This window comes from Vidua macroura, chromosome 19 (assembly GCF_024509145.1).
Source record: "Vidua macroura isolate BioBank_ID:100142 chromosome 19, ASM2450914v1, whole genome shotgun sequence".
Classification (NCBI taxonomy): Eukaryota; Metazoa; Chordata; class Aves; order Passeriformes; family Viduidae; genus Vidua; species Vidua macroura.
In genome coordinates this window covers 8,000,840-8,013,184 of record NC_071589.1, presented here as the reverse complement: position 1 = coordinate 8,013,184, position 12,345 = coordinate 8,000,840, and the positions used below count along the sequence as shown (strand labels likewise).

At 48.6% G+C, this 12,345-nt stretch overlaps 1 protein-coding gene across 6 annotated transcripts in view; it reads left to right on the top strand.

Annotated features, from left to right (window-relative positions):
* Nucleotides 1–12,345, top strand: part of CA10 (carbonic anhydrase 10) — a 257,475-nt gene that overhangs the window by 92,837 nt on the left and 152,293 nt on the right. The window lies entirely within an intron of this gene.

The window sequence follows — 12,345 nt, the reverse complement described above, 5'->3', positions numbered from 1 at the left end:
TTTGGTAGCCACTCCTCTGTGGGGTTCTTGATCATTACAGCCCGCTGTTGAAGGGTTTTGTGTTGTTGGATGGTGCAATGTGGGACCTGGGTCAGGTATAGGTGTCAAAGCTGGCTGGATACTCTCCAGCTTGTAATGGAATCCATATCAGGCAAGTAGACATAGGGTCTCTTGCTGCTGCAGTAGACAGGCATATATTTTCTTGCTGGACCATCTGTGCCAGGGTCACCCAGATGTTTTGGCGTGGCTGAGGGATGATCCACGTGGCTGTCAGACTGCTCAGCATGAACAGGATGACAACTTGGACAGGGCCCATTGCGAGGTTGAGTGGAAGGTATGTTTTTTATAAAAAGTTAAAATAAACATTTTTAAAACGTATTAAAAGTCAGGGGTCTGTTGGAATGTAACCAGATTTCTTAGGAAGGTTTTCTCTCCTTTTTCTGGCAGTGTCGTCTTTTTGAAGCAACAGCTGCTTGTTTTTTATCCCCTTCTGCTGGTGTTGGATTTTTGGGGATGAAAGGTTTTACCCACTTTTGGGGTATCCAATGTGGGCCTGCGGTGGTAGATATGCACGCGTAGCCACGCCTCCAGGTAACAAGCTCAAAAGGACCTTTGGTTTCCCAAGTTTCTGTGTCCTTAATTAGGGCTGGTGGACACTGTGACAAACTGTGAAAGTGATGTTCCACTGGAGGACTCATATTTTCAAATGAACAATTCAGGAAATTAATTGTAAACAGGGCTTTGCAGAGCTTTTATTGTGATGACATCCATGCTGTTGAACTGCTCTGCCTAGCCAGGACTTGTTTGAGCATCTGGTGGGCACGCTCAATCACAGCTTGACCTGTGGGGGAGTGGGGAATGCCTGTCTTATGCTCCATTCCCCACTGCTGGACAAACTCTAGGAACTCCTTTGATGCATATGCTGGGCCATTGTCAGTGTGTGAATTTCTCTAGAGATCCCCAGCACTGAAAAGGTTTGCACCAGGTGTTGTTTGGCATGCGCAGCTGTCATGGTTGGACACTGGCGCAATGCCAGCGTCCCCATGAAAATGCACTTTTTCTAAATAAATGTTGTGAGATGTTATCAGGAACAGAGCAGAGCAGGCCTAAGCTTAATAACAAAGGAAAAAAACTTTATTAAACTACTACTAATACAGAAAACACATAAACTAAATCTAGGATGAAGACCTTTTAAACCACCCCTCCTCTTCCCAATTCTAAAAACACCTAGCTATGAAACATCACCCGGGATTTTTGATTAAATTACCACCCTTCAGGTAATCTATACTTAAACTATCAAGGGAGAGAGAAGTCTCTCTTGCACCACAGATCCCCCAGGAAACACAGCTGCCCCCTTGTGTTTCCTTGTCACACATGGCAACCGCCCGGCAAAAAAAAAATCTGCCAGTGTGACACTCTCCATTCCATGTCACAGTGCTCTCACCACCGTGCATTGACAGACTGCTCATAGGGCTCCTTTAAGGATGCTTTGCCACGGACTTAAAAATACAACAGTTCAGTTTCTCATCCTGGGACTACAGTCCCCCCTATTTTCCCTTGGGGCCGAGGGGTCTAAAAACAGGACTCATCTTCTTCCCGAAGACAGAGGGTATCACCATTCCCTCTTTAGCTTTTTTCGTTTCTCGCTATTCTTGTGCTGTTCGAAGCTGAAACAGGTCTCCCTGGGTCACCACTGCATCCCCCTAAAATGCAATCTCTATTGCAGGAGATTTTGGTTCAGTCTATGGCTAACAAGAAAAGTCCAGCTAAAAGCTACTTCATCATCTCCTCCCACTTAAATATTTTTTCTTCTAACATCTCACGTCTCGGACTATCTCTCTTCCACTACAAATCAAGGAGGAGTAATACTTTTAAAAAAGCCTTCATTTCCTGGAAAGGGTTAAACGTTCAGACTCCATGGACGGCTGATATCTCGGTCCGGTGTTCCGCCGCCTCCCACGCTGGACATCCCCCCCCCCCCCTTCTCTTTCTCCTCTGCTGGCAAATTTCCAGGTGCCGCCAGGCTCTCTGTCTCTTTCCCTCTTGGGGGGGGGGGGGGGGGAACAAAGGCATCTCCGCTCTTCTCCACCCTTCCGTCCAGGAGCTGGCTCGGTTCCAGACCTTCAGCCCCTCGGCCTACCTGGACAAGGCCACGTGGCTTCCCCTCCCCCACCCAGCCCGTAGCTGGGCAGGGGAGCATCTGCACTCTCTGACGACCGGAACCAAAAGAGACAGTTCTCCTGGGAGTTCTTGCTTTTAACCCCCTGTGTTCTCAGAGGCGTGTCCATACTTTCAGTGGTCACTCCAGGTGCCAATATCCAAACCTGACCACTGATTGGTTTGACCCAACTTCCTGGAAAAAATTCACTTCCATGTCAAACCACGACAGCAGCCCTTTCCCCTGCATGGGCAAAGGCATAAACCGCACCTGAATATGTGTCTATGCTGACATATACATATTTAAGGTGACCAAAACTAGGAATATGTGTGATGCCTGTTTGCCACACTTCACAGCTTCCAAGGCCTCGGGGGTTAACCCCAATACCCAGCGATGGCATGGCCTGTAGTTGGCAACTGGGACAGGTAGCCACAATGGTTCAAGCCTGACTCCATGCTAGTTGGAACTGACGGATTAGACACAGATTAGGCACATTCTGATGGTATTGCTGGTGACTTAGCTTTGCTTGTTGGAAGACATCTGGAAGGTGTGCCATTTCTGCTGGGGTGACAAGGGAATCTGCTTTGCAATTACTTTCTGTGATTTTGCCTGGCAAATTGTTATGTGACCTCACATGCATTACACAGAACAGATGCTCCCGATGTGAAACTAAATACATTAGTTTTGAAAGCAACCTGAAGAGATGCTAGTTCTCGATGTCTTTGAGAACTGCCTGCTCTGCCCTGGACACTACTCCTGCCATGTAGGCTGAGTCGGTGACCAAATTAATTGGCTCCAAGAATTTCTCAAAAGCTCCTACAAGTGCAGCCAGATCGGTGACCTGGGGTGATCCCTCCACAAACTCAGCATCAGCTTCCCAATGCTGAGTCTGGGGATTTCGCCAAATTATCACCAACTTGTGGGATGCCCCGGATGAATCAGTGAACACTGTAAGAGCTTTGAGTGGTCTATGAACTCCTTTTCTCAGGAGGATTGAGGTGGAATTCTTCATTAAACGGCTTGTGTGACCGGGTGTGGACTGCTATTTGTCCACTGTAGCTGTACAGAGATAATTGGAGGTTGGCATTGTTCCGGAGCAGGTGCTCGAACATCTCTTTGGTCAACCTCTCAGAACAGTTCCTTCCCTCCTTAGAAAGTTTGATGGGGAGGTGAATACACCTAAAGTCACAACCAGCCAGCTCACACAGTCTCATCTTGGCTTTCCGAATCAACTGAGCTATTAGCTCTTGTAGCTGTGTGATGGTTTTGGATTGCTGGTGGGAGAGGAAAACCCACTCTATGATTGAGAGTGAATCCTTCTTCCCTTCAATCCATTGGAATATCAAGCCATGTAAGTGTGGTAGTTTTGCCAGGACAATGAATTTGAAAGGCAGCTTGGACTGATAACGATGAGCCTGCCTCTTGGCCACAGCTTTCTGTGCTTTTTGGATTGCAGTTTTTGCCTCTGGGGTCAGTTCCCTGGGAGAAACTAGCTCTGTCTCCCCTTTCAATAAATTCAGGAGGGGATCTAGGTCCTTGTTGGTAAGACGTAGCCAGGGCCTGACCCATTTCAAAGACCCACACAGGGAATGGAGATCTACTGGGGTTTTGGGATCACTATTAATTTCCAATTTCTGCAGAACAATGGCCCATGCAGTGATCTCCAAGCCCAGATACTTCCAAGGTGGCATCCTTTGAACTTTTTCTCTTCCTGCAGTTGGAATCTGTATTAAAATACAAGTCCTCCGGGCTTCACCCGGGTGCCCAGCCTGTCCAGGGGAAAACCCTCAGAGGACTGGTCCGTGGGGAGGATGTGGCGGGACCCGGATAGCTCCACCGTAAGGACGAGAGGGCTCCGAAGTGGCTTTATTCCTAGAGGCTTTATTTCAGGAGCGTCGCAGGAACAGGAGGGTGAAACGAGGGACACGAACTCTCCAGAAGGGAGCGAACTCCAGAAGCCCCGAGGAAAGGCAGGGCTGGGTATTAAGGGCAAAGAAGTGGGTGTGGTTAGGGTACAAGACAGCCAACGGGCAATGGGTAAAGGGGGGGAGACAGAGTGGGGTGACATACAGAGAACTAATCGGGGTACAGAGGAGGAGTGGTATTCTAACAGGAGCCAATGGGGGTAACGGAATAACTGAACTTTCTGGAACTGGGGAGTATGCTAAACATTGATTGACAGCTCTTCTGGGGTGGAGAGCAGCAGTTGGTTGGCAACCTTTTTCTACACTGTTGCTGCCTCCCAAGGGAGAGCAGGAACCCCTCCCACAGGAATCTAGCAGAGGTTAAAACTTTAACCACTAGGTCAAGTGTGTGTTGGAGTGTAGTGTCATCGGGGGTGCACACAAGCACGTCATCCGTGTAAGTGGAGGATGATGGCTTCCCATTTTTGGGTGCACACCGGAGACAGCAATGAAGTCACATACCACTGGCAGATGAAAGGACTGTATTTCATGCCCTGAGGCAATACTTTCCAGTGGTAGTGCTTCATTGGGGCTTCTTGATTGATGGTAGGAACAGAGAAGGCAAACCATGGGGCATCTTCTGACTCTAGCGGAATTTGGAAGAAACAGTCCTTGGTGTCCAGGACAGCCAATTGCCAGTTTCAGGGAAGTATCACTGGGGAAGGCATCCCTGGTTGGAGTGACCCCATGTCCTCAATTACTTTGTTTATTTCCTGAAGATCATGGAGGAGTCACCACTTATCCTTCCCTGGCTTTTTTATCACAAAGACCAGGGAATTCCAAGGGCTGGTGGTCTCTTCTATGTGGCCTTTGGCCAATTGTTCTACGAGCTCCTTGAGCACCTTAAACTTTTCCTTGCTGAGTGGCCACTGATTTACCCAGACTCGGGTATCTTCCAGCCATGTTAACTTGTGGGTAGGGCACTCCACAGTGTCCGCCTCTAAAAATCCTGGGGTGTCTTAGGGGTAACTAATTTGACTCCCCACTGGGACATGGTGTCTCTCCCCCACACGGGAGCTTTGTAGTCAGTGACAAACGGAAGGACACACGCCAATTTTCCGTCCAGCCTCTCAATTTGTACAATGCTTTTAGAGATTTTTGCCAATGTGACTCCTCCTACACCTTGGATTTTGCCACCCACGGGTTGCAAGTCCCAATGTGACAGCCACATCCTTTCGGGTATGATTGTCACATCCACCCACATGGAGATGGTCTGTTCCACAGGTTAGGTTGTACCCCATAATGGGTTTGTCCTCGCCAAACATTTCTGCCCAGTAAATGCCAGGTGCTTTGTCATCTACTGGGATTTCTGCTGGAATGGGAATGGCCTGGGTGATGATTTTCCCTTTGGCCAAATAGAAGGGTGGCTGAGGGCAGCGCGCCAGGAGAATGTTAGGTATAGAATGAAGCTAGGTCATGGGAGCCACCTCAGTATCCACGTCTGTGTGAGGTGTCCCCAGTAACAAAGTATTCACTGTCCAGTCCTGTGTGATCTATTGTCAAGTCCCGTGAGTCCTCCTGCAGGTCCACTCCAATGACTGTCCAATGGGTAGACCTGAAAAGAAAGGCTTTGGTGGTTACAAGCTTGAAACGCTTTTGAGGCCGCCAGATTTTATTATGTGAACATTTCTTTTGCTGTCCCACATCCCACCTCCTGACGCCGTTGAGCAGGATGGGAACAGAGAACTGCAAATCAGAAGGCAAAGAAAATGAATTCTCTTTATTTCAAATGCACCACTGTATATATAGAGAACGTCGAGAAGACTAATTTCATTGGTCTTAGAGTAAAAACATGTCACACCATTGGTGTGCAGTGAATGATGCACAGTGGCAGAACATATCTATAAACAATGTGAATAACAAGATAGATTAGAGAATTATTTACATTCTTTCCCAACTGCTTCCCAGGCTCTTGCCTGGTTAGAAAACCTTTCTCTTTCTCTCTGACTGAGCTGAGAATATCCACAACCTCCCTTCCTCCCCCTTTTCTGTTTTGAGGGAGGTTTTCCCCCTTGTGGAGCCCACTGCATTTATATCGTGGCACAGGGCAGGCTCACGCTCTGGTCCTAGTTTTTTTGTTTGAAGGTCTTCTTTTTCTGCTGCTGACTTTGGGGGCAGTTTTGGGCAAAGTGTCCTGGGTTCTTGCAGTGGAAGCAAATGACATGTTGAAACTGCTCCGGTGACATCTGTTGCCTCCTGACTCCTGGAGACGGAGCTGCCACAGTCCTTGAGTTTGTTGACCTTGGTGTCACTTCTTGTGCATCAAACAGCTCTGCCTTCCTAGCACACGCTTCAGTTATCTGTGGTAGCATAGGTGGAGGGTCGAGCGGCAGTCCCAGGAGCACCCTGTGGCAGACCTCATTGGTATTTCTCTGAGTCATCTCCTTAATCAACTCTGCCTGTGTCGCTGGGTCTGGTACTTGTCTCTCTTATCCGTGCACGGAGCCAGTCAACAAACTGCAGGAAACCCTCTGAAGAAGACTGTTCAATATTAAGGTAACTACCCCTAACTTCAACAGTTGGTAGCTGGTTAAAAGCCTTTTCTGCACCTTTTGGGATTTTATCTAGGGCAAATTTAGATAACATCCGAGCTTGGTCCTCAGGGTTAGCCCACTACCCTTTGCCACATAGATGTTCATAGGTGATGTCTTTATTTCCTAAATCTTTTGCACCCTGGGTGCTTTGCTGAAGTTCTACCAGGAGTCCCACCAGGGATCTCTTCCAAGAGCTTTCCCATAGATCAAACTCTGACTGGGTAAGCAGGCACCAGAAAAGATCTCGGAGGTTAATAGGAACAAATTCAAAGGATGTTAAAGTGGCTCTTATCATGCTTCTAAAAATTTCACTGTGTCTACCAAAATCTAACTGACTTTTACATAACTCCCTATTTTTTTTGGTAGGAGAAGGGCTGATAGTTTCTAGGGCTGCTTCTACCACCAGTATATAAGACAGGAGCCACTGAGAGAATTGCTTCCTCCCCCTGGTTTTGATCCCCAGGGTTTTTCCTTTCAGCCCCACCCCCGTGGGTCCTGGCAGGGGGACCACCCCCTCCATGCGAACCGGCAGGGGGACCACCCCCTCCCCCAGTCCCACCCATGTGGTCACTGGACAAGGGACCACCCCCCACCCTGTGGGACCCGGACGGGGAGGGGCATGGGAACCAGGAACAGGCAGGGGGGTAGAGCTGTGTGGGGAGGTGGAGCAACCATGGGAACCAGGGGTGGGGGGGGGGGGGAGTGTCCAGAGGAAGGACCAGAAGGGGTTGTGGGACCAGAAGGGGTTGGGGGAGGGGATAAGTGGATGAAAGGGGTTATGGGAAGAATAAGGGTAATCAGGAGGGCCCGCCACGTGGCCACCACCATCCTGGCCCCTGACCATGTGGTTGCTGCCATTTTGGGGATGGGGGGGGTCACAACATGAAATTGGGGAAGCAGGTTAAAGGGGTGCAGGGAAGTTGCTCTGTCAACTTGCACACAACTGCCAGAGCCAGGGTACTGAGCGGGAGGCGGGAGACCAGGGAAACAGTGGCTGTGCCAGGTACCCTGCATTTCTTGGGATGCCTCGCATGTCCTTCTCTCTGTTGCAGAAAACTTTGCACCCATTTCTGATTTATTTTCTTCCTGCACACTTGTATCTACCTTCCTTACAACCAGCACAAACAGAAACTGAAAGTGCAACAATGCCCACAGCCAAACTAGGGAAAATGTCAGCAGTTTTCTCTCCCCTAACTGAAAGGTAAGAGCAAAACCACTTGCGTGCAAAACTGCGCAGCTTTCAATATCGCCACCGGCAGCTGCCAGGCTCTCCTGCACCGCGTGGCAAGCTGCAGATCAGCACTGCCCACGCCAGTCCCCGCCACTCATGTGCGGTAAGAAAGCAGAAGCTACGGTTTCTCCCTGTGCTGCCTGTGCCACAGAGCCGGCGTCGCCCGTGCGGAAACCGTTCGCACTCAGAGCCACTCCGCCAGCACCACACTGCACGGACCCATGCCACCGGTGCTGCACTGCCGCCAGGAGCTGCCTGTACACACAAACCCCTCCACATCAGGCTTGCACCCTTCCCCCACACTGGGAACTAATCCCCACCACCCGGGGATTACTTTGGGGTCCCACTACCACTTGCGGGGTATACTCAACCCTTCCTGGGGACCTGGGTTGGCTAGAACACTGTAAGGAAGTCCTCTGTCCAGAGACCGACCTGTCTTGGGCTGGACAGGCTGCCGGTCCCTCCCTCATGATTTTCCACCGTCCAAAAAGTGGCTGGAACCTCCGAGAAAGCTGACGGTCCAAAAGCTTGTGAAATCCACAGGTGGATTACGAGCTGCTGTGTGGTGTCTCAGACCTCACGGGAGATGAGACCACGTGGGCGCCAGCTGTAAGATTGACCCTGGGGCCTTTGGGGTTCGATCCGGCTAGCTCTGGACCCCTGGCCCCTCTCAATCTCACAAGGACAAAAGTAAAACACTGGAGGTGCTCTTTCCTCTCAGGACGAGAGTCCCAGTTTATTCTGGATAGGAGCCGCCTGGGAAAGAAGACAGTGTCCCAGAGGGACAAGAGAGCAAATGCCTGATGATGGGAGATTTTAAACCCAGGGGAAGGGGGCAGAGGCAAGGGACCACAGCCAATGGGATACAAGTGAGGAGAGAGCAAGGGGATGAGTAGATGAGGGAGAAACCACCACCACTGGGGCTTAGGGGAGAGGGGAAGACCATGTGATGTGAGAGGAGAATCCCATGAGGATACAAACATACTGTTTAGTGCAAAATACCAAACCCAGTGCCAAACAACAACTAAATAAACTATTTAGTGCAATACAACTCGGTAGGAATCCCCTCAGGGATCTCTTCCAGGTGCTTTCCCATACATCTAACTCTGATGGGGTAAGGAGGCACCATAAAAGATCTTGGAGGTCAGCCAGAACCAGTTCAAGGGATGTTAAAGTGTCTCTCATCATGCCTTTAAAGATCTCACTGTCTTGGCCAAATTCTTTTTGGGTCTTGCATAATTCTCTTTTGCTTTGGTAAGAGAAAGGCTGATAGTTTCTACTTCCGTTTCCCTTACCAGTATATGAGACAGGAGCGGCTGAGGGTATGGTTTCCTCCCCCCAGTTTTGATCCCCAGGGTTTCCGCTTTTGGCCCCACTCCTGTGGGACCTGGCAGTAGGGGCACTCCCCCCGTGGGAACCAGGAAGGTGCCCACCCCCTTCCCCAGCCCGGCGGAAACTGGACAGGGGACCACCCCCTCCGTCAGCCCCACCCCTGTGGGAACTGGGCAGGGCCCACTCCCCCCCAGCTCCACTCCTGTGGGAACCAGGGTGGGGGGGGGGGGAAGGTCATGGGAAACAGGAACAGGGAGGGGGGTAGAGCTATGCAGGGAGGTGGTGCAACCATGGGAACCAAGATTGCAACATCCAGGGGCAGGGTTGCAGGATGACGTCATGCAGGGCAGGAACATGGAGGAAGGGGAAGGGGTGTCCAAGGGAAGGAAAGCGTTATGGGACTGGAAAGGGATGGAGGAGGGGATAGGCGGGCAAAAGGGATTGTGAGAAGAAGAGAGGTAAGATGGAGAGCCTGTCACTTGGCCGCTGCCATCTTGGATCCCAGCCACGTGGTCAGCACCATCTTGGATACCGGCCATGTGGCCACTGCCATTTTGGGGATGGGAGGGTAACACGAAATTTGGGAGTAGCATCTGGGTTAAAGGGGTGCAAGGAAGGTGGTCCGTCAGCCTGCACACAACTGCCAGAGCCAGGGTGTGTTATTCACATTCTCTGAACAGAGAGAGACATGATTCTCTCTCCCAGGATTTTTCCTGGGAAGCTGTGAGATGCAGTGAGAAAGCTCAGAGAAAGAAGAAAACAATTCTTATCTCTTTTCACTGCTCCTGTTGTTTGGCACATGTGGAATGTGTTATGGAGATTGTTTACCGAAGAGTGATTTGTTAATTGGACACCGGTGATGGTTGTTTGGATTGACTGGCCAATTGGGTCAAGGCTGTGTCGTGACTGTGTCTGGAGACAGTCACGGATTTTTCTTTAGTATCTTTTTAGTATGATATAGTTCTAGTATAGTATAGAATTAATGTAATATAATTTAGCTTAATAAAAACAATTTATTCAGTCTTCTGCAATGTGGAGTCAGAGTGCGTTATTCCCACACGGGGGGGGGGGTCAAACTGCTTCGATACCAGCATGCTGAGCAGGAAGCAGGAGGCCAGGGAAACAATGGCTGTGCCAGGAGCCCTGTATTTCTTGGGGTGCCTTGTGCATCTGTCTCAGGGTCAGGGAGGAGGGGTAGCTTACTGTGGCCATCCCTTCACTTCCTTCTTAATCAATTCTTTTCGAATTAAAAGGAGCACCAGGAGAAATTTGGACACTGTTTTTTCTCCTTGTTCTATTTTGGATGTTAGCAGTTCTCCAATTTTGTCCTGGGCAGAGACAGAATTTACATTCTGCTGGGTAAACTGAGGGAAATGGAAAGACAACCAGCGAAGAAACTTTATTAACTGTTCTCTGGAAACGTTAACATTTCCACTACCTAAGTATTTCGAACTTGGGTACAAATGTCCCCTCTTTCGCGCAGAAAGCCCATTCTGATGTTAAAACACAGTCTACGCAACTTAATCTACCTTCCTTCACAACAAAGCACAAACAGAAACTGAAAGCACTTCAATTTTCACAGCTAATCTAGGGAAGCGTCTGCCGTTTTTCCCCTCCCCCCACCTCTGAGGCAAGATGCAAAAAACGCATGTGTGCAAAACCACGAAGCTTCTAAATTGCCGCCAGCAGCTACACAGGCACTGTCTGAGCCGGGGAAGCCCATGGATCGGCACTGCCTGCGCTGGTCCCCACCACTCACCGCCACCTGCGTGCGGCGAAAGGCACGAGCCACAGTTTTCCCTGCTGCCTGCACCACCCAGCTGCAAAACACTTTACATCACTCCTGCACAGACACTTACAAGGAAGTTTTGCTGTGCAAGCAGTAACCTAAGAATTCCCCAGAAAGTTTAGTATTTTGGAAAAAGTGACATGAAATATAGGTTAAGCCAACCAAAGTTTTACACCTACATACACTCACACTTTGAAGGCAAAAAAACCTGAGTTGTATAAAACACATAAGGAAAATACCAAGATCAATCTTGCCCTAGGGCTACATTATTCAGAAGATATTTTCCACCTTTCTCCCCTCCAAGGAATATCCTCTCAATGTGTTAAACCCAATGTAAATGAGGTTCAAATCCAGTCAAAATTCTTTATAGCTCCCACTAGAGTAGCCAAAAATTGCAATCAGGAGCAAACATTCACACTACAAAGTCCTGCATCCAACTAACCGCAGCAACAAAAAAGCTTTTTATGGCCCAGGTGGGTTGTTTTCAGCTCCACCCACCAAGCAAAGCACCTGTGCTCCTGCCCCAGGGCCCTAGTCTTCCCCATTCTGGGTTTGGAGGCTTTGTCACACATGGTTTAGGCATCAGAAGAATGTTTTGAGGTTTAAAGGCTATGAAATCTTTTAACAACATGTAAAAAGAAAAAAATTGAGCCAAAAAAATCTCACAAGAAGATTGCAAAATTTCCAGCTGCTACACAAAACTACAGAACAATTCTGAAAAGGTCAAAGTTGCAGACATAAATCTAAATTATGTCCTTTGTGTATCTTGTAATTGCACTCCACTCATTTACAGAAAGGTTTTCAGTAGCCAAAGAGAAGTCCAGGTTGATCTTGTCTGTAAATTGCAGATGAGATGCAGTGCGACCCTCAGCTGCAGTTCTCTGATATGCAGTAATATGTAGTTACAACACATTTTTTTCCAGTTAGAAAATGCAGGAAGTAACTCAGCTTATCCACAGTCAGTGTTTCCTCCTTGTAGTATCAGACCTTTATCTAAAGAAAGATTTGAGTGAGCAGAACAGAAATAGCTAGAACCTCAAGAGAGCAGTCTGTTCTCCAGTATCACAGTGTGTGTTTCTCTTACAACATTTCTGTGGGTTTTAATTAATTTTCTAAGCATTTTAAGTATTTTTTTTAAAGTTGAATAGAATGGAAGAGTTTCAGTCCAAGGACACATGGAATGTATGCAAAGTTAGCAGAAGGACTAGTAAGTCACATTCCTATTGCTCAGTAAATATTCTGTAATAGCAAAAGAGCTGTTTATTATTGAACATGGGGTTATACTAAGAGGAAAAGAACTAACCCACCTTCTTTCCTGATACAAAATTATAAGAAAC